Source organism: Macrobrachium nipponense, chromosome 32 (assembly GCF_015104395.2).
Source record: "Macrobrachium nipponense isolate FS-2020 chromosome 32, ASM1510439v2, whole genome shotgun sequence".
Taxonomy (NCBI): domain Eukaryota; kingdom Metazoa; phylum Arthropoda; class Malacostraca; order Decapoda; family Palaemonidae; genus Macrobrachium; species Macrobrachium nipponense.
The window spans coordinates 30,261,189-30,286,182 of NC_061094.1; the positions used below are offsets into that span (position 1 = coordinate 30,261,189).

A 24,994-nucleotide genomic window follows, 5' to 3' on the forward strand; every position below is an offset into this window, starting at 1 on the left:
ATTTCTAGGGTAAATGTACTAACACATACCAGAGAATAAATAAAATAAAAATAAAGAAAAAAGGTCAGTATAAACTGAACTCGCTCACCCTCCAGGGAGGGTGTCGGTATGAACACTAAGGCGAGTGAGACCACTACCACGAGCCAAAATGCCACAATAGAAATCTCCCACTACAAAATCCCTCCAAGAGGGGAGCCGACCCACAGAGTGAGCAGCTCGTACTACTACTACTCCATCCCATGCTGCCGACTGCTGCGCCTCTGGTGGCCATCCTTTCAAGTTAGCGCACACGAGCAGTTGTGATATTTTTCTCTCTGTGTTTTTTGTGCCCTTTCATTGGATTTTCTATTATGGAGCGTGCAGCTATCGCAGCAGCTAAGTTAAGTACTCAGTATTTACGGTTAGTTGGTTTTTTCCGGCCCTGAGACAGTATTTGCCGTTTTTTAGGTATAAATACGACCTCGGGGTCGGAAGCATGGCAGCATGGTTCTGCCTCGTGATGGGTTCGTTCTTGGTCTCCCATACCTAGAACATCCCCTTATTTATCTTCGCTCTTTATGTTTATCCGCTTTAACTTAGGGTACGGTCTACTCATGGTTTGTCATGCATGCATGTATTTTACCTTACGTAGGCTTCTTCTATCCAGACCCTAGTCCAGGTTCTTAGGTATCGGCCTCTGACTAGCTTTTGAGTTGGTAGACTTGCCTTCGGGTTAGTCGTACACTCCTGGATTTTTTCTCCTGCTATATTGTTTTCTTTCTTTCATTTATTTATTTATATAACTGTATATTTTATTATTGTTAGGTTAGTTAGGCGTCTGGCTTAGCCTAGGTCCTGGCTCTTTGAGCCTATACTACCGCTCATCAGTTCGGTTGCTTCCCTATAGCATCTCTCTGATCAGTTTGGTTCGGCCAGTGGGCTTATTTTGCCTCCGCTTTTCAGTTCAGTATGCTTCCCGATAGCATCTCCCTGATCAGTGGTTGTCCTAGGCTTAGTTGTCGTATTTGGTCTTACCGCCTCGGTCACTTCGTGATCACGGGCCAGCCAGACGCCTGTCCAGTCATTCTTCCCCCCCCTCCCGCTCTTCCATAGAGTCGGGCGGGGCGGGGTCGGTCTGCCCATGCTCGCCTCCTCATACCCGAGCCTGCCTCCCTCTCTCCCCTCAGGCGGAGGGGCTAGGGAGTCGGGACAGACCAGACTGGTCTCGACCTCTCCGGCTTCTCGGTCCGGCCCCGGTTGGTACGGAGTGGGGGGTACTGGCCTTGCCCACCCTCCGCGCTACCTTGTCGCTCCAGGCTAGCTTGAGCCTGTATGTCTTCTCGCTCTTTCCCATCTTACTAGGGCTCCTTCCTGATCGGAGTCCTGGTATCCAGCGGAAAGTTGTTAGTCCACCCAGTAGGGTGGGACCGGAGCATACAGTGGGTCTCTACTAACCTTACCGTTTTGCTGAAGTTACTTCACTCCGCCTACCGCACTGGACTTTAGTCCCGGTTTTACTTGTGTGGTTAGGTTTAAGTTATCTTTTAAGTTTATTCTTAAGAACCTTAAAAACCATCCCCCTCCCTTACATATTCTTACCGGATCTCCTCCGGGTTATAGCCTAATTCAGGCGATGCAGGGAGGGGTTTGTTATGCACAAATTTTTTTCCGAGCTCCGGCATGCATCGGAGCTCTTCTGTCCTTTAGACTGTAAGTGATGTTTTTTAAGATACTCATGTGTCTCCCCACTTACAGGCCACCAACTGTGAGCATCCGGGATGTTTCCGCCACACTTCAGGACCCTTGTGGACACGAAGTTTTGCCGGTCCCATGCTCCATTGCGCGACTCCGCTCGGGGACATCCAGGTCTGGTACCATGAGACGTGTACCATATGTTACGATCTGGTGAGCCAGCTTTTGGAAGGGGTAAGTTTTTACATCTCCAGTAGCTGCTCCGCTTCTTTTTTTAGCGCTTAAGTTTTCATCATATTAACTTAAGGCAATTAATTTAAGTTATACTTTAAGTTTTAGTTTTAAAGTGATTCTTAAATCTAAACTACGCCCTCTCTTCCAGGCTCCGGCGGTAAGAGATACCGCACTGGCTACCCTGCGGGCCTGGGTCGGCGGTTTTGGGAAAAACGCCGCCAAGGGACAGCCCTACATCCTAGAGAAGCGGTTGGCATTACTAATCTTCCCCGGAGGCAAGGCGACAGGATACGTCGACCCGATAGAAGCGGATCCGACTATCGCCTTCATCCAACAACAGCTGGCCACCTCATTAACTGATCAGGACCAGGATATCTCTACGGATGTCGCGACCCTAGATATTAATGTTGAACCTATGGTAGGTATAGACGACCTGTTGGTCGAGGTAGGTACGGTGGACACCCAAGGGTCACCCTTGGGCGTAACTGTTTCTTCTACCCCTGCAACTCTCCATAACCTTCAATCCACCAAGGCTTTACGGGTGACGAAATATATTCTCCTCCTGGTGCTTCGGTTAGACCTAAGGTCAAGTCTAAGGTGATGACTTTGACTAAGACGTCGTCGTCGTCTAAGAAGACGACTTCGGCTTCATCCTCCTCCCGTAAGTCTCCCGGCTGGGAATCCCGGAGCATCCAGGTCTAAAGCTTCTAGCTCCGGCTCTAAGTCCTCGAGGAGTAAATCCTCCAGAGAGAGATCTCGCACTCCGGCAGAATCACCAGTTCCGCTACCTTTGGTTCCGATTCAGAGCCTCCCCTCCACCTCCGCAGCAGCTCCGGCTTTGGACTCCAATGCTGGCCTGTTGCAACAGGTGGGGGACCATGGTTGGGTCCTTAAAGAGTAGCATGGAGCAAATGATCTCTCGTCTGTCGGACAGGATTACTTCCCAGGACTCCATTATAGCCGGGCTGAGAGAAGCTCCTCTAGCCTCTCCTCCACTGTCCAACACGAGTGGATCCCAACTTCCTCCCGTATGACTCACTACCTCAGTTCTCTATGAACAATCCGTGGAGAGTAGCGTCATACGCCCCATTCCAAGGACGGTCTCATCTCTATACCGGAATTTGGGACTCGAAGAATAGAGGACTTCGAGTTCTTCCCGGAAGACCTCCAGCCTCCGTTCATAGGCTACGCAAGGCTTACGCCGTCGGCTATGGTGCGGGACGATAAGGTACCTAAGGAGACAGTCCTCTACTTCACGAGACCAGGCTCAGAGAGAATGGCTCAGGTGTTTAGAGGACATGGATTGTTCTAACACCAAGATACAACCATTTAAGAGTCCCTTACCATTTTTACAATGGATGAGAGTACCCCGCTCCCGTTCCTAACCAAGATCGCGAGGTCGACCATCCCAGCGGCCCAGAAGGGGGAACCTATACCGCAGTTGAAGGAAGCGGATCCCACTTCTCCGTTGCTCCCCTCAGTTGGAGAATTGTGGGAAGACTTGCCGAATACATTCTCAGCTGGCAAACTCAAAACCGACTGTGCTATTGAGCAGTTTGGTGAAAAGCTACCCAGGCTCCCAGATAGCCTTATTCAGGCTGAGTTTGATGCAAAATCGCGTCTAGCCAAGAATCCATCAATTCTATGGCTATGTCTGAGGTAGCTACCATGGCTTATGGATCAGAACCGATTTTTAAGCTCATGACCAAAGCCCTGACTCAAACGGTACAGTCAGATATGTTTGAGTTTGCCACTGCTCGGACGAATTGTAGGAAGCATGTCCTACAAGAGGCAACCATTCGGCATGAACCGAATAGGTTACTCTCGTCTAGCATCTGGGGAGCAGATCTCTTCCCAGAAGCTATGGTTAAGGAGGTCAGTCAGAGGCTACCAGGTTAAACCAGAGCCTTAAGGATCGTTGGGGCCTTTCGGCTAAGAGGAGGCAAGACCTGACTCCTAAATGGTAAGGGACAAAAGAAACCCAGGCGTTTCCAACCCTTACCAGAAGAAGCAACTACGCTTTCCTCAACAAGTTCCAACAGTACCGTTAGTGCAGACAGCCCAACCCTCCACTTCTAAAGGTCAATCACAGCCAATTTATGTGATTATCCCCTCAGCCTCAGCCCTCCACCTCTTACGCCATCTCCTCCCAGCTTACAATCAAGCCTTCGAGAGTCAAGCTTCTCAGAAGTATACCGCTCGGGTAAGGGAGGTAGAGGTAAGCGTTCCTTTCGTGGGAGAAGGGAGTCGGGGAGGCCCCTTTAACAAGGGGAAAGCACTTCAGAGGAGGCCGAGGCGGTTACCAGAACCAATGAAGAACTTCAGGTAGGGGGGAGGCTGTTTCACTTTCGCCACCGGTGGAACTTCAGCCAATGGGCTCAGAGCATAGTGTCAAAAAGGTCTGGGTTGGAGCTGGTTGACGAACCACCTCCATCCAGACCTTTCCGTCAACTTCCTTCCAAGGAATTGACAGAGTACGCAGAACGATCTCCTTCAAAAAGGAGCTATAGCGAGAGTCAAGAGATTTAAAATTTCAAGGTCGCTTGTTCAGCGTGCCAAAGAAAAGGCTCACAAAAAAGAAGGGTAATCTTAGACTTGTCCCGCTTAAACTTAGCCATCCGCTGCGACAAGTTCAAGATGCTCACGATCTCACAGGTGCGGACCCTACTTCCCCGTGGGGCCGTCACCACCTCTATCGATCTTACAGATGCTTACTATCATATCCCTATTGCAAGACACTTCCGTCCGTATCTGGTTTGTTTCAAGATAGGAGACCAGACATTCTCCTTCAAGGTAGTTCCACTTCGGACTCAACGTGGCCACCCAGAGTGTTCACGAAGCTAGCGGAAGTGGTAGTGCAACAACTCAGATCGCAAGGGATCATGGTAGTAGCGTATCTCGACGATTGGTTGATCTGGGCCCCATCAGTCGAGGAATGCAACAGAGCTACTCTGAAAGTGATTCAGTTCCTGGAATATCTAGGCTTCAAAATAAACAGGACCAAATCAAGACTCACTCCAGAGTCAAACTTTCAGTGGCTGGGCATTCAATGGAATCTATCATCCCACACTCTGTCGATTCCATCAACCAAAAGGAAAGAAATAGCAAAGTCAGTCAAGCATTTCTAAGTCACAAACTAGCGTCAAGGAGAGCCCAGGAAAGGATCCTGGGTTCTCTCCAGTTTGCATCAGTGACAAACGTCTTAATGAAAGCCAAACTGAAAGACCTAACCAGAATCTGGCGCTCGCGAGCAAACGTCAGGTCCAGGGACAAACTATCCTCAGTGCCTCTGATTCTAAAGAATCGACTTCGGCCATGGGCGAGAGTCAAGAATTTATCAATGTCAGTACCCTTCAGTTCCCTCCACCAGGGGTCACCATCCACACAGACGCGTCCTTAAGCGGCTGGGGAGGGTATTCCCAGGTCAAAAAGGTTCAAGGGACTTGGTCACCTCAGTTCCGTCAGTTCCATATAAACGTACTGGAGGCAATGGCAGTGTTCTTGACTCTTAAAAAGGTTACGCCCACCCAAGTACTCCCACATAAAGCTAGTCCTGGACAGCGCAGTGGTAGTACATTGTATAAACAGAGGAGGCTCCAAGTCACGTCATCTAAAATCACGTCATGATAGCCATCTTCTCCCTGGCAGACAAGTTCAGTTGGCATCTTTCCTCCACTCACATAGCTGGAGTAAGAACGTCATAGCAGACGCCCTATCCCGATCAGTACCCCTAGAGTCGGAATGGTCACTGGACAACAGTTCGTTCCAATGGATCCTTCAAAGAGTCCCAGGGCTACAGGTGGACCTCTTCGCATCACAAGCGAACCACAAACTACCGTGTTATGTAGCCCCCAACCTGGACCCTCTGGCCTATGCCACGGACGCCCTGGCTCTAGACTGGAACAACTGGGAGAAGATTTACGTCTTCCCTCCAGTGAATCTCCTCATGAAAGTATTGAACAAACTCAGGACTTTCAAGGGTCAAGTGGCTCTAGTAGCCCCAGATTGGCCGAAGAGCAACTGGTATCCTCTAATTTTGGAGCTGGGCCTTCGTCCTCTTCAGATCCCCAGTCCCAAGCTCTCCCAGTCAGTACAAATGAAGACTGTGTTCGCTTCCTCAGGGATTCTCAAAACCCTAACTTTATGGATTTCATGAAGTTTGCGGCAAAAAGAGATGCGAATATTGACCCTCAGAATATTCTATTCTTGGAATCCGATAAAAGGGATTCGACTTTGAGCAGTATGATGCTGCTGTCAAAAAGTTAGCAACCTTCCTGAGAGATTCGGATATTAGAATCATGACAGTTAATTCAGCTATATCCTTTTTCAGATCCTTATTTGAAAAAGGTTTAGCAGCTAGCACGATTACAGACAAACAAGTCAGCTTTGAAAAAGATATTTCAATTTGGATTTAACATAGACTTGACGGATTCCTACTTCTCGTCTATTCCTAAGGCATGTGCTAGGCTTAGGCCTTCTGTAAGGCCTACGTCAGTTTCATGGTTCTTAAACGATGTTCTAAAACTGGCTTCCGAAACCGATAATGACACATGCTCGTTTATAATGCTCTTAAGAAAAAACCCTATTCTTATTAAGCTTAGCTTCAGGAGCAAGAATTTCAGAACTGTCGGCTCTATCCAGAGACCCGGATCATATTCAGTTCCTTCCCACAGGAGAAGTCCTACTTTCTCCGGAACGTAGCTTTTTAGCAAAGAATGAAGATCCTTTGATGAGGTGGGAACCTTGGAAGGTACTACCCCTTCCACAAAGATGTATCTCTTTGCCCAGTTACAACCTTACGAGCCTTTCTGTCTAGGACCTCCTCATCTTCGTCGGGTCCCCTCTTTAGGAGGGAAAAAGGTGGAACTTTATCCATTAAAGCATCAGGCAACAAATCCTGTACTTTATTAAGCAAGCCAATCCTGACTCTTTCCCGAAAGCACATGATGTCAGGGCAGTAGCCACCTCAATTAATTATTTCCAACATATGAACTTCGATGAGTTGAAAAAGTATACTGGATGGAAATCGCCGACAGTGTTCAAACGTCACTACCTTAAGTCCTTGGAAGCTCTGAAATTCCCAGCAGTAGCAGCGGGTAACATAGTTTCCCCTGACTCTAGCTAGTTTGTAGTAGAAGATTCAGTCCTCCTTTCTACCTGCCTCACCCAAAAGTTCGTCTATTCCTACCTGGTTCATTTGCATTCACCTTGTGTCTTAGCTGCTTTTGTGATAGTGTAGTGGGTGCCCCTTATTGTCTGGTTAGGGACACTCACAAATGATTATACACATTGATCTCATGGATGTTTCCCCTTATTTTTATGCTAGGGGATACATCATATTATAATGATTACGGGTTTTGTATATTAAGTCATATACATTCCCTTATATATTATTATTGTTGATTGTTTTTATTAATTGCTATTTATACTTTTGATACATGCTGTTACACAGATAACATTGATACATGTAAATAATTTTACCTGTACATATGTAATTACCTTCATGTTTACAAACATGATTAGATTTAAGGGTAATTTAAGCATATTTCTATTTTTATACCCCTGTGTATATGTATCTTTTAGCAATTATAGTCTATTCTTATATATTTTATCTTTTATTTGAGACCTATTCTGATTTATTTTTATTCTCATTTTATTACTTTTGTTTACAATCTTGTGCTATTTCTCTGGTACGATTTCGCGCAGCGACACGAGCTGAGCCCAGAAAAGGGATTTTGACGTAAGGAAAAATCTATTTCTTGGGTGGGCGCATTGGCTCGTGTCGCCAGGCGAAATCCCACCCAATACCCATCCCTTCGCCCAAGATTGTCTGCTAACTTCAGGATGGCCACCAGAGGCGCAGCAGTCGGCAGCATGGGATGGAGTAGTAGTAGTACGAGCTGCTCACTCTGTGGGTCGGCTCCCCTCTTGGAGGGATTTTGTAGTGGGAGATTTCTATTGGCATTTGGCTCGTGGTAGTGGTCTCACTCGCCTAGTGTTCATACCGACACCCTCCTGGAGGGTGAGCGAGTCAGTTATACTGACCTTTTTCTTTATTTTATTTATTCTCTGGTATGTGTTAGTACATTTACCCTAGAAATAATAGATTAAAGGATATTTCGCTGGCGACACGAGCCAATCGCCCAGAAATAGATTTTTCCTTACGTCAAAATCCCTTAATGATGTTGTTAGCCAAGTGTTGTAAAACCAAAATGATGTTAATCGATGCCACAGATAAGTGGGGGCTGCCTGTAAATACATAGAACTACAGGGGTTCCATACTCAGCTGAGTGCTGATAAGCAAAAAACCACCATTAACCAAAACTCAACGATTTATGGGGCTTATGGCACCGAGTTTCGGTTAATGGTACCAATAGTAACCAGCTAATGGTGCCTCTGTTGGGTATGTTATGGTACCATAAATCGCCGATTTTATGGCGCTAGACAAACGCCATAAAACTGGATTGCCACTAGCCGTGTCTGCCGATAACCGGGGACTGCCTACTCAGCAATAACTTATTTCTCTGACCTGTCTCCCTCTGACATCAAGCACATAAGGGTTTCATACCTTTAGATCTCATTCTTGTTCACCAATGACTAGATACAGGGAATCTCCAACAAACTGACCCAAACTACAAACAAGGCCGCTATCATCAGCATGGAAAGTGCCACAACCTCTTCAAAACAGCAGTCGGGCCAATTCCTGTATACGTATGTAGTAGGCAGCAGTGAGTACCCAGGACACTAGTCCACAAAATCAGATGCCTCTCTCCTTCACTGGTTTTTAATATCATTTAAATGTGAGCCAAGCAACTTAAGTTAGTACAAGCAGTCCCTGGTTACCAGCAATCTGGTTTTACAGCACTTGTCTAGCGATGATAATAAATGGATTTTTGGCACCAATATGCACTGACCTCCAGTTATAGGTGTCAATCCCCACTCAACAGTGCCGGCAATCCCCACTTAACAGCACTGCCAATCCCCAGTTGTCGGCACCGTTCAGTGCTGTTATCGTCATGCTGTCAGAAACGGAACCCCTGCCGTTAACTGGGAACTGCCTGTACTACCTTTGGGATTAACCACACAAAAGCTAATGAAGCTGCATACATTGGGACCAGTTGTAACTGCAGGCCAAATTTTACTCTCTAAGGGACTTGGCCTTACTTATAATGACCACTTGAGTTACCAGAGCTAAGGTTACTAGCTTATAGTTGTCTTCACATGCTTGAATCCTGTAGGTTTTGATTAACACTCTGGAGCATTCAGCGTCTAAGTCCAACCACCTAAATTGCAATTCAATGGGTGATGCCCCCTAGATGCTGACCCCTTGACGTGGGTAGGGGGCTTAGGGACCAGCAGCTGGGCTCTGATGCCTGGTGGAGTTGCTTTCTCAGTGGTCCTTGGGGCCCAGCTGCTGATCCAACTAAATTAGTCAGAACTTTTCCTTCTTTCTGCAATTTTTTCATTCTTACTACATCCTTCTCCTTCATGTAATATTTTTTATTAGCATTTGGATTAATTATGTGGAATTTTCCACTTTTGTTAAATTTTACTGCTTAGGTAAGTCTGAGAAGGGGTCGTGTTTTGGAAGGGGTTTGCATTCGAAGCTAATTATGGGAGTTGTGGTGGTTGAGTCGCCATCTGATATGGTTTGGACCCAAGAGATAGTGATGGGACCCTCCCATTGCTACCTTGAGGGCGGAACCATCTCCAAACATCAGCCCATCGGAATCCAGGGGGGGCTGGTGTTTGGGATGGAACTCCTGGCTTTTGTCCGGAAGCCCACCAATACGTTTGGAGTGGGGAGTCGGTCCCCATTAGTGGGGGCAGAACTCCCAGCAGGCGGATAGGCTTATACCTGGGCCACTGTAAGCGTATTGGTGCTATCCCGTAAGGGTAGGGTATGGGGTGGACTATTGGGAATCAACTCTCACTTGTGCCATTGGTGGAGAATGTGAATACCTGACTGATCCACGACACTTTCTTGATAAAACCAAGCAGTTTTGGGTGTGTAGGTGAGCCGGTTTGTGTGAGGTGGTCTGGTTTGTGCGTGCTTAGTATCCTGGGATCCGCTTTGTTGGGCCTTGTGCGGGTTTGTTGGGGCGTGGGGTGGGGAGTTTGGGCATTAGAGGCTGCCATTGATTTCCCTTGATCTGAATATGGGTGGCTGCTGGGGTCTCAGGGGGGTGCTTGGGTATTGGGTGCACACCTTTTGGACTTCTGAATGTGAACCGGCATAATTCTATGGATTTGGTTACTAGTTCTCCCTCCCCTGGATCCGACGACTTACTGGCACTGGCAACGACTTCTGGCATCAAGATGGATATGAGCTTGGCTATCGGACAGAATGAAAAACTGAGACACCAGGGTATTAGTAAATCTGGTGGATTTGATCCTTATAGTAGAGTCCTTCATTGCACTAATATAAACTTGTCATTAGATTATGAATGTTTGTACAGTGTAATGAAACAATTTGGTAAAGTGGAAAGAATTAAATTAGTTCTGGAAAAAGACAAGCAGTCATTTTCTGCTTTTGTTAAATTTTCCTCACCCTTGGAAGCTAGGTGAGGCCAACCAACAAAGACTCCATGGCCACATTTTAATGATTCGGTTCTTAGCACGAAAGTGTTTTCAGTGAAAAATTTAAATGACGAGCCATTTGATTTTATCCCTAAGAATGAAGAACATGGACCAGCCCCATGTACCAGAGCGCTTCCTACCCCTATATGGCATGTTGCTAGCTACAAGGAGGGAGGAAAAAATTTGATAAAGGCTGCTGAATGCATCGAGAGCAAGGAAGGTTCCATTCCCATTGGAAACTTGAAGCGTTATGGAAAGAACTTGCTATTAAAAAGCTGGTAATGAAACCCAAGCAATTTTGCTAGCGAATTTTAAACCTCCTGAAAGTGGAAATATCGAATGTATTGCATCGCATAGATTCTTTAACACACTGAAAGGAGTAGTATACTCAAAAGACCTGCATGTTTTTGAAGAGGAGGAGATTCTCAATCGATGTCCTCCTTGTGTATCTCACGTAAAAAAGCTAGGAGGGGATGCAGCTATCCTTTTAACCTTCTCCTCCAGTTACTTACCTGATACTATCATTGTTGGCCATGAGAGGATGCAGGTTAAAAGATATAAAAGAAATCCGAAACAGTGTCGCAAATGTTTTGAATATGGCCACATTCAAAACTCTTGTGAAAACAAAAAAAGATGTTCTGTGTGCTCTGCGGAGCATGATAATTTTGACGAGTGTGTAGCAACCCAATACTGTTTTCAGTGTAAGGGTGATCACTCTCCAAATTCTAGGACTTGCCTCAGATACAGATTTGAAGATGTAGTATTGGCAGTGGCTGACAATGAACATGTCAGCATTAGCGAAGCAAAGCGTGTGGTAATGGGGGCAAACAAAAGTGCCAACTCTACCTATGCTTCGGTAATAAAACTTATGAAAAGTTCCAGCAATGTAAGACAACAAACAACTGCATCTGATAATAGGCATCACATACCTGCTACTCCACGGACTGTAAATTATGAAAATCCCCATTCTGTCAGGAAATTTTCATCTGCTAGTGCCTTGAACTCCAACACCAAAAGTTGTACTTCAAGAAGTACAGAAAACTCTCCTACCAAAGTCAATACAAAGGTGACTAATATGATAGTTGCAGGCTCTCCTCCCAAAAAAAGGGAGCCAAAATCCATCAACAATTCGGGAAGCTGTTCCAAAAACACTTCCAACAAGAATAAACCAAGGGACCAAGCCCAATTAGATAGAGCTACTTCAGAGCCATCAATTGTCACAGCCACAAACAAAAATGAAAGCAAAACTATAATTACAACCACCAAGAAGCGCACAAGGAATACATCCCCAAATAATGACGGCTTTAAAATAAAAACCTCAAATGGGTTCAGTGTTTTGGAAGAGATCTCTCCACCTAGAAAGGTGGTTCCAAAAGCAGTTTCAGCCCAAAAACATATGAGTTCTGATCAGTCTTGCCGGCCTAAGACAAATGAACCTTGTGATTCACGGAATCACAGTAGAAATTCTGATCAGAATCAATACCAAAAATATGATCAGCCAAAAACTAAATTCCAATTCAAATGAAAAGGGTTTAAAGAAACAGTCTCTTATAAAGGAGAACTTTCCTCTCCACACTAGGAACAGTACTTCCCCTCTAAGGAGTGGGAAGTAGCAATTTTTTCCACCGTAACATTCATGTTTGATATCCTTCAGTGGAACTGTAAAGGTCTCAGAGCCCGTGCAGAAGACCTTAAAGTCTTAATTCATGAATCCAATCCAGGGATTATATGCCTTCAGGAGACAATGTTAGGTAACAACCCTTATAATCCTGGACTAAATTATTCAATATTTAACTCCTCTCCCCTAAGTGGTGGTCGGGCCCATGGAGGTGTTGCAATTATTGTTAATAAAGCTCTGCAGCACTCCATAATAAAATTAAATACAACTCTACAAGCTGTTGCTATTTCAGTCATCTTGGAAAAGAGGATAACAGTCTGCTCCTTATACCTTCCACCAGATCTTGTTTTTATCAGTGAAGATATTCAGGCCTTAATTAACCAACTTCCAGCTCCTTTTCTACTTCTAGGAGATTTTAATGCCCACAACCCCCTTTGGGGAAGTCGGTTTCTAGACAGTAAAGGGATATTAATTGAAGACGTTATTGATAGGAATGATGTTATCCTATATAATAATGGGTCAATGACTTTCCACAGTATTCATGATAATCATTTCTCTGCCCTGGACCTTAGTATCTCTTCAACAAGCATCCACCTTGATTTTAGTTGGTCTGTTAACGAAAATTTAAATGGGAGCGATCATTACCCGATCCATTTAAAATATGCTGTGAATGGTCCATCTGAAGTTTTACCGAAGTGGAAGGTAGAGGAGGCAGATTGGGATAAATTCAGTAAGGGCGTCATACTAGATAGGGAGTTTGAGTCATTTCAATCTCATCTAGATGCTTATGATTATTTTATTGAATTCTAACTCTGGAAGGAGTGCTGAAGGCTCGATTCCCAAAACAAAAGGCAAACCTCGTAGACCTGCAGTTCCCTGGTGGAATAAGACTTGTGGTATTCTGAGGAAAGTTACTAGGAAGTGCTACAGACGTTACAAAACTAGTGGTTCTCCTCAGTCTAAATTAATCTACAAACGTGCTTTAGCCAAACAATGCCGCTTTTATAAGAGAGCCAAAAGAGAAAGTTGGCTCTACTATATTAATGGAATAAACTCAAAGACTCCACTGAAAGTGGTGTGGCGCAAAATAAGGAAACTGAGTGGGAAATTTGTTGCGTCACCATTACCCTCATTAAAAATAAATGACACTGATCACAGAGCCCACTGAAGTTGCCAGTGAGCTAGGAAAACACTTTTCTGAAGTTTCCAGCGCCAAGAATTATTCTCGAGAATTTAAAAAAATTAGGAATTCTGAAATGATTCTGGAATTCGATTCAGGAAAATCTGAACCATACAACTACAGGTTTTCCTTGAGAGAATTACAGGAGGCGCTCTCCTCTAGTGAATCCACAACTCCAGGTGAGGATACAATCATATATGAAATGCTAAAACACCTCCCAGAGGATGCCAAAAAATATTTACTGAAGATTATAAACAAAATATGGGAAACTGGAATTTTACCCAACGACTGGAAAATATCCATAGTTGTTCCAATTAAAAGCCTAATAAAGATGCTTCCCTAGCCACCAGCTATAGACCAATAGCTCTAACCAGCTGTGTGTGTAAGCTGATGGAGAAAATGATAAATACTAGACTAGTTTGGCACTTAGAAACTAAAGGATTAATATCATCATTTCAATTTGGTTTCAGGAAAAACCGCTCCACCCTTGATCCGTTGCTGAGGCTGACCAACCAAATCCAGCAAGGATTCGCCAAACAATGTCAGACCATTGGAGTATTTTTTTTACCTCGAAAAAGCATATGACACTGCCTGGAGAATTGGCATCATGAAAAAATTGCACAAGATGGGCATATGTGGAAGAATGATCAGATTTATATATTCCTTTTTAACGGGCAGATTTTTTAAGGTAAAAGTGGGAAACTCTTTCTCCCAACCTTTTGTGCAGGAGGAAGGAGTTCCCCAAGGAAGCGTTTTAAGTGTAACACTCTTTTCAGTGGCAATAAATAGTGTGGTTGAAAAAATCTTGCCTCCTGTTAAATGCTCACTTTTTGTTGATGACCTTGCAATATACTGCACAGGATGATTCATTGTCAGTATGTAAACATCTGCAAAGGTCTATTAACGCAATTACTAAGTGGGCTGATGAGAATGGTTTTAAATTCTCCTCTTCCAAAACAGTTGCAGTAAGATTTACCAGATGCCGGCGTGTGGAAGAAGTTCCCACACTTAGTTTAAGAGGATCTATCATTCCTTATGAAAGTGAAGTAAAATTTCTGGGGATGATTATTGACCACAAACTAACATGGGCCAGCCACATAAATGCCCTAAAGATTAATGTGAATAAATCTTTGAATATTTTAAAGGTTGTTTCTGGTTTTAGTTGGGGGGCTGATAAAAAATCCCTTTTGAGGCTATATGACTCACTGTGTCGCTCCAAGCTAGACTATGGCTGTCAGATCTATTCCTCAGCTTGTAAAACCAAGCTAAAGGAATTGGATGTTGTACAGAACATGGGGTTGAGAATATGCTCAGGGGCTTTTAGAACTTCTCCTGTTGAAAGCATATATGTCGACACAGATCATCTTCCCCTAGATCTAAGAAGGCAAGAGCTAGGGTTGCGATACTTGGCTAGAATGAAAGTGCCCACAAAAATCCCTCCTTTGAGGTACTTAAGGAAACAGACTCGCGGAATTTCTCTGGTACAAGAGCTTCTAAACCATTCCAAATTCGACTGAATGAGGATGTTAGGGATAACCATCTCAAATCCCAGAAAGTCCTGGAAGTAAAACATCCTGTAAATCCTCCATGGCTTATTCCTGAAGCATTAGTATGCAAGAAATCATTTAAGAAGAAGGATTGTACTGAAGAGGAGATTAGGGGAAAATTCTTAGAGCACGACGTTACCCATGCCAATTATGGGAAGATTTATACAGATGGATCAAAGTCAGATAGTGGTGTTGGGTGTGCTGTTATCCTTGGTGATACAGCATATACAGCTAAATTACCTGACTTTGCATCAATATTCACTGCCGAATTAACAGCCGTAGTCTCTGCCCTAGACTTAGTTCTTCAAAGTAGTGACACTAATTTTGTCATTTACTCTGATTCTAAAAGCACTTTAGAAGCTATCAAAAGATTTAATAGCTTTCATCCATTAATCCAAAAGCTTCAGGAGTCACTTTTTCGTATATATTGTCTGCGTAAGTCGGTTTCTTTCTGTTGGGTTCCTTCTCACGTGGGGATTCACGGAAACGAGACGGCAGACAGGGAAGCAAAAGCTGCTAGCGCTCTGCCAGAAACAACCTTCAGGAAAGTGCCTCATACAGACCTAAAAGGTCCTATTAGGTCTTTTGTATTAAGTAAGTGGCAAGAAAGGTGGACTTCTCCTCTTCTTGCCAATAACAGTAAGTACAGAAGTATTAGGAAAAATATACAGCCGTGGCCTTCGTCATTCCAGCTTGACAGACGAGCAGAGGTTATTTTAACGAGGTTAAGGATTGGGCACACTTATTTAACCCATCAGTTTATTTTAGAAGGAAGCAGCCCACCATTGTGTGCTTACTGTGACAAGATACAAACAGTGGAGCACATTCTGATGGTTTGCCCCAGATATTTTAACCAAAGAGAAAGATATTTCCAGGGTAAATCCCTCTCAAATATCTTGGGAGATGAAGCAGACATTTCTGCTCTCATCTCCTTTTTAAAGTGTATAGAAATTTTTAATAATATTTAGATAAATTTTTATAAATCATATATAAATTTTTAAAGACTAATATTAAACTATTTTAAATATATATTACTCCATTCATTAAAATTCATATTTTTAATTTATTTATTAGTCACGTCTAATTTTATGAATCATTTCTTTCACTAATTCATACATTCATTTACCTTAATTCAACTTATTTAACCTTCATTACGGCGCTGAATGACCTTCTTGGCCCCAGTGCCTGGGCTTTAGCCCTAAATATCATACATCCATCCATCAATGTGTGATGGGGCTGTGATGAAAAAACTGAACTGTTTATGAAACAAACTATGTTTGTTCATACAACCACATCAAAAATGGTAAGTTCCTTCCTTCTGGTTCCTCTGATCTCAAAGTCTCATATTCAGAGAGCAAAAAAAGTAAGGCAGGTGACTGATGGGTACTACTGATCTTCTCCTGTTTCTTAAATGAGAATTCAGTGTGCAGACATTAAACGGTAATGAATGTGGATATAGTATATGGTATAAATAGTGGATTTGTTTAATCAAAAGTTCAGTATGCATTTCTACTGCAACACAGCTAGTGGGATTCCTTCTAAACATGAGCTGTCAAAGGAACTTTTCCATGAGCTGTATTTTCCTTACAATTTTAACAGTTGTAAAATTTACAAAAGTACTCTACATGATCAAATAAACTATCTTCTACTTATCCTTGTGAATAATATAACTTACCTGATATTCAACTAGCCATAAAAGCTAAGCTTGCCAACACAAACAATTTAAGCCACATACATTCCATTTTTCTTCAAATGCTGTAAATGAACCAGAATATCTAGTCCTAATAAGCAGTGTGTTGTAACTGTGGTTTTGTTCTACGTGAAATTCTACAAAGCAAGAACAGTGAGCAACTTAATTACTGTATGTGACATACTATTTAACAAACAACATTAACCATGTCCCATCAAAGAACTTCCAAATAAATTAAGATGTGTATTTATACATGTGTAATAAACAAGCAATCTCCTACATAAATGTGTAACATGTATAAAAGTGATATTCACCATAAAGACCACTGGGTTCATGAATATACCTTCCCCTGTAGAATGCATGCACTCGAATTTGACGAATGAGGATGATGTTGCCACGTAATTTTTGTGCTAACCCCATCAATGTTGATGGCTGTAGAGCTTCACAATAATGGACTCAAACACTATCCTAAAATTTGGTGAAAAGAAACTGCTTATTAGGAATGTGACCTGTTTTACTCAAAGATGATAAACCCTCCAAAAAATATTTATCAATTACAATGTAATAAAGCATTGCAATAAGGTATGTACTACTGAAAAAAAACAATAGGTACTGATGACAAACAATAGAAGAATACTGCACTGTGACTCAAACTATTCCAGTAATAATAACAATAATAATACAGAAATAACAAGAATTGCAATATATACATACTAAAAAAATAATTCAATCCTAGCCCAAGATAGGCTTTTGTTGGCACTTGAGTCCAATAATGAACCTTCTTCAAATAGTACTACTACCTAATCTGCTGAGAACAGAAAATGTCTAACACCAGTCTGTACTTGAGTACAAGCATAAATTATATTTTTATCAAGTCTTAATTAAACATAGCACAAGGAAAATGACATACAGTTTGAAAAGGATAAACACACTGTCCACAAAGATTACCTGTGTAATAAGCAATTCCAAAGATTGCATACATTAGAGTTATTCTTTTCTGTAAAGGGTTATGCTGTAACACTGGATGAATAGCTATTTTGGGGAATATTACTTTAAAAAGGAAAGAAAAAAAGGAGCTGTTACATATGGCATCATTCAGAAGAACCTTTTAATTCCCTAACTTTCAAATATAACAGCTAACTACTACTACCCAGTTGCCAAGGTGTACACAACATCAAGAACAGTAGAGGTGTTCCTCTGTCATATCCCATAACACTTCTTTACATTTTACATTCAGTCATATGTAGGTGAAAACTGGCACCAATCAGTGAGAAATGAAGTCAAGCAGTACTACGAGTATATTTAAAATCAAAAGTTTTAATTTTCTGTTCATGGAGACATGATTCCATTAATGTATGAGAACCACGCACAAGCATCTATCAGGGGATGGTAGATGAGGCAGCCCTTGGTTAGGATCTTTAAATCAATACTGGATAAATAGCACAATATTCTGAAATCGACAGTAATTACCCTTGCATTCATTATGCTGCAAAAAAACACCTCAAATACATTTGAAATTTGTTGGTGCTAGCATGTGGAATCACGTTTTTCTACTAATCAAACTCAAACATCATTTTTATAGCACATCAAACAGTAGTTAGCATGTCCATACAAGTTCAGTGCCACTGTAAGGTAGAGTAAACAGATGGTAATATTAAAACAAATTTAGAAACCACATGCTTAATTCCCCAAATATTAACTAAAGAGAAAGTGGTTATAAAATTGAGGGTGACAAAAGTTTAACAGGATTTACATCATAGGTTATTAACACCAAAAGACACCACCAATTTTTAAAATCTAATTTGTAAGTGTGATTACTAACATATTTTACAAAAACCAATGTTGACCATGGTATTTTTAGTGTCTAACTTAATTCTGACTACATGATTTCATATTTCATAGTAGCTTAAGTGGGTTATGTCTGTTAATAAGTAATTACATTGGGTAAAAGAAAATAGTTGTTTCCCTGCCACTTTGGTACGAGGTATTACAAGCATCTGTTTATGAACCCACATTGAATACTTCCATCAAACAAGGCAAGAAGAGGGGTAACTAAATGAGGCTTCCCCCAGCTCCTTTTCTCAGCAAGCCAACTGTCTAGCTCACTCAGCGTCTTCCTTGCAAAAAAGACAGAACCATCTTGGTCCAACAAAAAGAACGTCGAAGCTGGAGCGGTGGGAGCCACAGACTTAAAAAATCCAGGAAAATCATGTAATAAAAACTTTCTAAAGCTGAATAAACTGTAGGATGAGAGCTTTGATCCTTGACTTCCTCTTCATCAACCATTTCTGACAAAACAGGAGACAGCAGCGGATCCCTGGTGCCCTGAGAAGTAGAAGGACCTTTCTTGAGAAGGCTGAGAATATCCCACAATTGTCATTGAATAGTGTCATCTCTTGCCTAGAGACAGGTTTGAGGTAGAGGTAGGCACATCTGGCGCGCCACTTCTAGTTCCTAAAGGCAGGTGTGTTGGCAAATTCTTGCTTGTAGATCTCTTTTCACAAACTGGCAAATGAAATAAAAAACTTGAGTCAGGCACCCATGGAGACTTGGGCTGGGAGCTAATGGGTGCCCAGGGGTCAGAGACAGCTCCGCTGCTTTTGGGTGCTCCAGCGCCACTGAGGGAATGGGCACCATTGAGGTGCTCCAGCACCATTGGGCACTCTATAGAAGACAAAGAAGAACATTTTGAAACAGTGGAGCGCTTGGGCGCTGTCACAGGCCAATCCAGGAAAAAACATTCAAGGGAATCCCAAAAACTGTAAGACAGTTAATCTGGCTCTCTCACTCTCCTGCATGGCACTGCGAGAGAGTGTACCAAGTCTAATGCAGGCCTTTTCAAAGGTTGTGATTTATCACTAAAGCGCATGGCACCTATTCCCAGGACTGTACCCCTCCAAACTCAAGGACAGCCTGTGCACTTCCTTTTGGATATCTTTCCAATGGTTATCTTTTGTCGTAACCCAGGATACTACAACAGGTCCGATTGAGTTGGATGACTGTCCATGGCAGTCCCCATCCACCTCCCTACGGCACCCGTTATGACTGCTCAAGAGGTAGGGGAGTATGCCAGTGAGCTTTGCCCAGGAGCATTGGTGGGTGGCCTCCGGTATGACTGCTCCCAGAAGTAGGGGAGTATGCCAGTGACCATTAGAAAATGAGAACTTAACAATTTCCACTTTTTTGCATCCCACATTCTCATTTGTTGCAAGTCTTGTTGCTAGAACACTCTTGTTCCCTGCAAACAATGCACAAAATGTGCGGGTCGTACCTCTCCTTAGTCAAATGTGTACAGTGGAACCTCTACATACGAAAGTCCCTACATACGAAAAATCCAGGTTACGAAAGCAAAGACGACGATTTTTTTGCTTCTGTGTACAAAAATAATTCAGGTTGCGAAAGGGTGTATGTACTGTAAACCGAAATTCGCCCGGGCTGCCGAGAACAATTTTAAAACTCGCACGCCGCCAACTGAGTAGACTCGCAACCATCCTCCCGTTCTCCCATTGGTTCCTGATGCTAGTCACTGCCGTAAGATCCTGCTCTCCTATTGGTCAGCATCTGTCCCATCATGCCTCTACGTAAAGGTGTCCTTCGACTATTTTGTCGCATCAGTGTTATCGCATGCATGTGGAATTCATTCATTCACATAGATTTCGTTTGTTAACGTAAATTCGTCTTAGTGATTTCGCTTCTTTGTAGTAAGTTACTTTATCGTGTTATGTGTGAACTTAATCAACTTACATTATTAGCCATGGGTCCCAAGAATGTTGCTGAAGTTCATGGAAAGAAGAGGATGCTTTCTATGGAGACGAAGATGGAGATTATTAAAAAGTATGAAGCTGGCATGCGGCTGAGTGTGATCACTAAGGAATACGGCCAAAATCCGTTGACGATAGGCACCATCCTTACGCAGAAGGAAGCCATCAAAGCAGTTACACCTTCCAAGGACGTGACTATTTTGTCCAACAAGAGGAGCCACATGCATGATGAGATGGAGAGGCTGCTTCTTATATGGATTAAAGACAAAGAAATCGCTGGCGATACAATAACCGAGATGGCAATCTGCCACAAGGCCAACGCTATTTTCGTTGATCTGAGTGTCCAGGCCGAAGACGACGCAGGAGAAGGGACATCGACGGCAACCCCAGACTTCAAGGCTTCTCGGGGTTGGTTTGATAAATTCCATAAACGGACTGGCATCCATTCGGTGGTGCGGCATGGGGAGCTGGCAGCTCGGACATGAAAGCGGCCAAAGCCTTTAAGACGTTCGGCAAGATGACAATCAAGGAAGGCTACAGTTCTCGGCAAGTCTTCAACTGTGATGAGACTGGCCTTTTTTGGAAAAAAATGCCTCATCAGACGTACATCACGGAGGAAGAGAAGAAGCTACCCGGGCATAAGCCTATGAAAGACAAGCTTACTCCTGCATTTTGTTCTAACGCCAGAGGGGATTGTAGTGAAGCCCCTACTTGTGTATCATTCCAAGACTCCTCGAGCCTTCAAGGCCCACAAAGTGCTAAAGGAGAAGCTTCCGGTGATGTGGAGGGCTAATGCGAAAGCCTCGGTGACGAGACTTTTGTTCACCGAGTGGGTAAATCTGTGTTTTGGCCCGACAGTGAAGAAATTCTTGGAAGTGAAGCCCCTCCCTCTGATATGTTTGCTGTTGTTGGACAATGCCCCTGCTCACCCTCCTGGCCTTGAGGAAGATATCCTAACGGAGTATTCTTTTATCAAGGTTCTTTATTTTCTGCCTAACACCACCCCTCTCCTCCAGCCCATGGACCAGCAAGTGATATTGAACTTCAAGAAGCTGTATACAAAACATCTTATCTCGATGTTTCAACATCACCGATACCACAAACCTCACCTTGCGTGAATTTTGGAAGGAGCATTTCGATATCGTTATATGCATCCGACTCATCAATCAAGCTTGGCAGGAGGTTTTGAGGCAAACCTTGAGTTCTTCGTGGAGGAAACTCTGGCCTGATGCCGTATCCGCCTGAGACTTCGAGGGATTCAACATGGACAAAGCTGATGCAGATTCAGAAACAGTTGACGATCCTGAAACTGTTTTGCAACCAGATCTTGACGAGTTCATTGCACTCGGCAAGTCCATGGGGCTGGTCGTCAATGAGGATGACATCAATGACCTTCTCAAGGAGCACCAAGAGGAGCTTACAACGTATGACCTGAAGGAGTTGGAGGCCATGCAACATAACGTTGTTCAAGAAGAGTTCTCTAGCAGACGCGAGGAGGAGGAGGACCCTATGACAACGGCAGAAATTAAGGATGTTCTAGCTGCTTTTCATAAAGTGCAATCATTTATAGAAAAGAGACATCCCGAAAAGGCTTACACAGGTCGTATGCTTGCGCAGTTTGATGATGTTTGCCCGAGTCGTTTCAGGAACATTTTGAAAAGCAGGCAGAAGCAATCTTCCTTGGATAGTTATTTTTTAAAGAGGCCTTTAGTAGTAAGCAAACAGGAAGGTCCAAGTGATACAAAAAAACAGAAAATTAAAAGTGGTGAAGAAATTGAAATTTTGTAATAAACGAAAAGTAAAAAGTAAAAAAAAATGTAAAAATCTGAAAAAGGCAAAAAAAAAAGAATTTTAATTTTAGGTTTTTCGTAAAGTTAAGTGTTAATGCTTTCTGCCATTTGTTAATGTGTTTTGTAAAGTTTAGTGTTAATGTTTTCTGCCATTTTTTAATGTGTTTCGTAAAGGTAAGTGTTCACGTTTTCTGCCATTTGTCCTCCTCTGTCGCCACTTTCAGACATTGCCTCACTCAAAAGGTAAGGTTCTACATTTTACTACATATGTACGTAAATGTACGTACAGTATTTCTTGTACCCTGTACACTAATACACTTTATTTACAGGTCAGGCACAGATACGTTAGGTATTGAATGGTCCAAATTGTTGTATTTCATTGTTTATTGGTCAATTTAGCTCTATTATAAAATTTACTGTGGTGTTTTTGTAGGGCTTGGAACGAATTAGGCAATTAACATGTAAAACGTAGTTCAAGATACGAAAAAATCAAGTTACGAAGGCCGCTTCGGAATGGACTAATTTCGTATCCTGAGGCACTACTGTATTACAGCCTTTGCTGCAATACCTTATGCTAGCAGAGCTAGTGACAGACACAATGAAAAAGTAAAAATCAGGTCAATTACAGTGGACTCCCCATATTCGCTGGGGATGCGTACCAGACCCCCGCGAATAGTTAAAACCCATGAATACTTAGAACCCCCTCTAAAAATGCTTATAACTGCCTATCTTGAAAGTTCAAATACCAAATGTATACCTTAAATAACATCCTGCTTCAAATATATCTTAAATGAGAGAGAGAGAGAGAGAGAGAGAGAGAGAGAGAGAGAGAGAGAGAGAGAGAGAGAGAGAAAGGGGGGGGGGGAGCGGGGGAATAACTCCTTACAATATCAAAAGATTGAAATGAACTTCTTTGGGCAACAATCCTTCCCCTCCACCAATGCTATATCAAACTGTCATTTACTCCTTTCTCTAAGTGAATAAAAAGACTGGGAAGGGAATTACTATTTCTTTTATTAATCTTATTAATATTTGAAAATTATTTACTAGGAAAATCATTTACACTTATCATTCTACAAAACAAAGAAACATACGTAAGTAAGAAAGAGATAAAAATTGTATTGTTTTTATTTAATCCCATTAAACTTAATATTATTTGAAAATTGGTATTGTGAAATTATTTAATCATAAAATATAGTGTAATACCGTTAAAGATATATACATACACTTCTAACATTTCCAGCCAAAACAAGAGGGAGAGAGTTACCACTATGACATACATATCTTGTGGAGAGAGAGAGAGAGAGAGAGAGAGAGAGAGAGAGAGAGAGAGAGAGAGAGAGAGAGAGAGAGAGTAATTCTTATTTAAAAGAATGAAGTGGAAAGATTATTGCATTTCTTTAAAATACTATCTCATATGAATTTTGTAGTGAAAGTTATATTATTATTACGTATAATTATTTGAAAATATTAATAAACAAATTATACATACACATATAAAAATTCTCTCTCATCTCAGTAAAAGTGAGGGAGAGAGAAATTACATGAACTAGTTGGCAACTCCTGCCCCCTCCTGTCACATTACTTGACATATTTGACAGCTCTGGACCTCAGCTTCGAAAATGGTTCTAAAAAGAAAGATGAGGGATAGACTGGATTTTCCTTCATTCTTACATAATTTTTTTATTTATCAACTAGAATCTTACTAATTCACCATTTATAGTAGTATTTTCTTTAATGAATTGATATTATTGCTGTTTACATTACTATTAATATTTGAAAATTAGTAATTTATCAAAAAAGAAACACATCTCTGTAAGAGAGAGAGAATTATTTTTATTATTTGATAATATTTAATCTTATTAAAAATCATTTTTTTATCTTAAAAATGTACTATTTAAACATTTAAATAACAAGTGCACTCAAAATACACTCATCAGTAAATATTTATCGTTTGAAAAAACCCGCGAATAGGTGAATTTCCCGTGAATAATTGTTAGGTATAGTCCAAAGAAAAATCTGCAAATAGGTGAGTCCATGAATCTCAAGAATGTGAATATGGGGGATGACTGTAGTTTTACCTCAGAGAGTTGGTGAAAGTGGTACCAAAATGGTACCAAAGTTTTATTTCATATATATATATATATATATATATATATATATATATATATATATAATATTGATATATATATTGATATATATATAGATATATATATATATATACTATATATATATATATATATATATATATAGATATATATATATATATATATATATATATATATATGATATATATATATATATATATATATAATATATATATATATATATATACTATATATATATATATATATATATACTATATATATATATATATATATAGTATATGTAACTTACTAAATACTACTTTAATTACTTTGCTTAGTTTCACTCGTGCCGACAGCTTAATAAAATTCGACAATTGCGGTAGGGCTAGTTACGATGTCGGTGTAGGTATCGCCCAGCCCACTTACGGGGTAAGAGACAAATTCCTTCAGCAAGTAGTCAATTGTTTCCTGACAGCTCTTGGCTACAGACCTAATTGGGAGCACCTCTGCTTGGATTTGATTTTCGTCATGTTATGCTTACAGATTGTTTGATGAAGTACTGGTAGCCTAAGGCTTTGTTTTGTTTTTTGGATTTAGTTCTCTGTTAAGAGACCATATTTGAAAATTACTGATATGTATGCTATGGAGTTAGAAAATCTTATAAGCATTCACTTGTGTAGTTTGATTTCCATCCACATACTGTGATTTTTTTTTTATGAATTTATCTCTCAGTTTTATTTGTATTATACTTATTTGAGCTTTGTTACACTTCATTGCCCATAAATTTAGTGTGTTTGAACTGCAATTGGCAAATAGCAATTTTTACAATAACCATT

The 24,994-nt window shown here is 41.6% G+C and overlaps 1 pseudogene; it reads right to left on the reverse strand.

Moving 5' to 3' along the window:
- The window catches only part of LOC135207302 (uncharacterized), a 229,184-nt pseudogene that overhangs the window by 176,508 nt on the left and 27,682 nt on the right, over nucleotides 1-24,994 (reverse strand).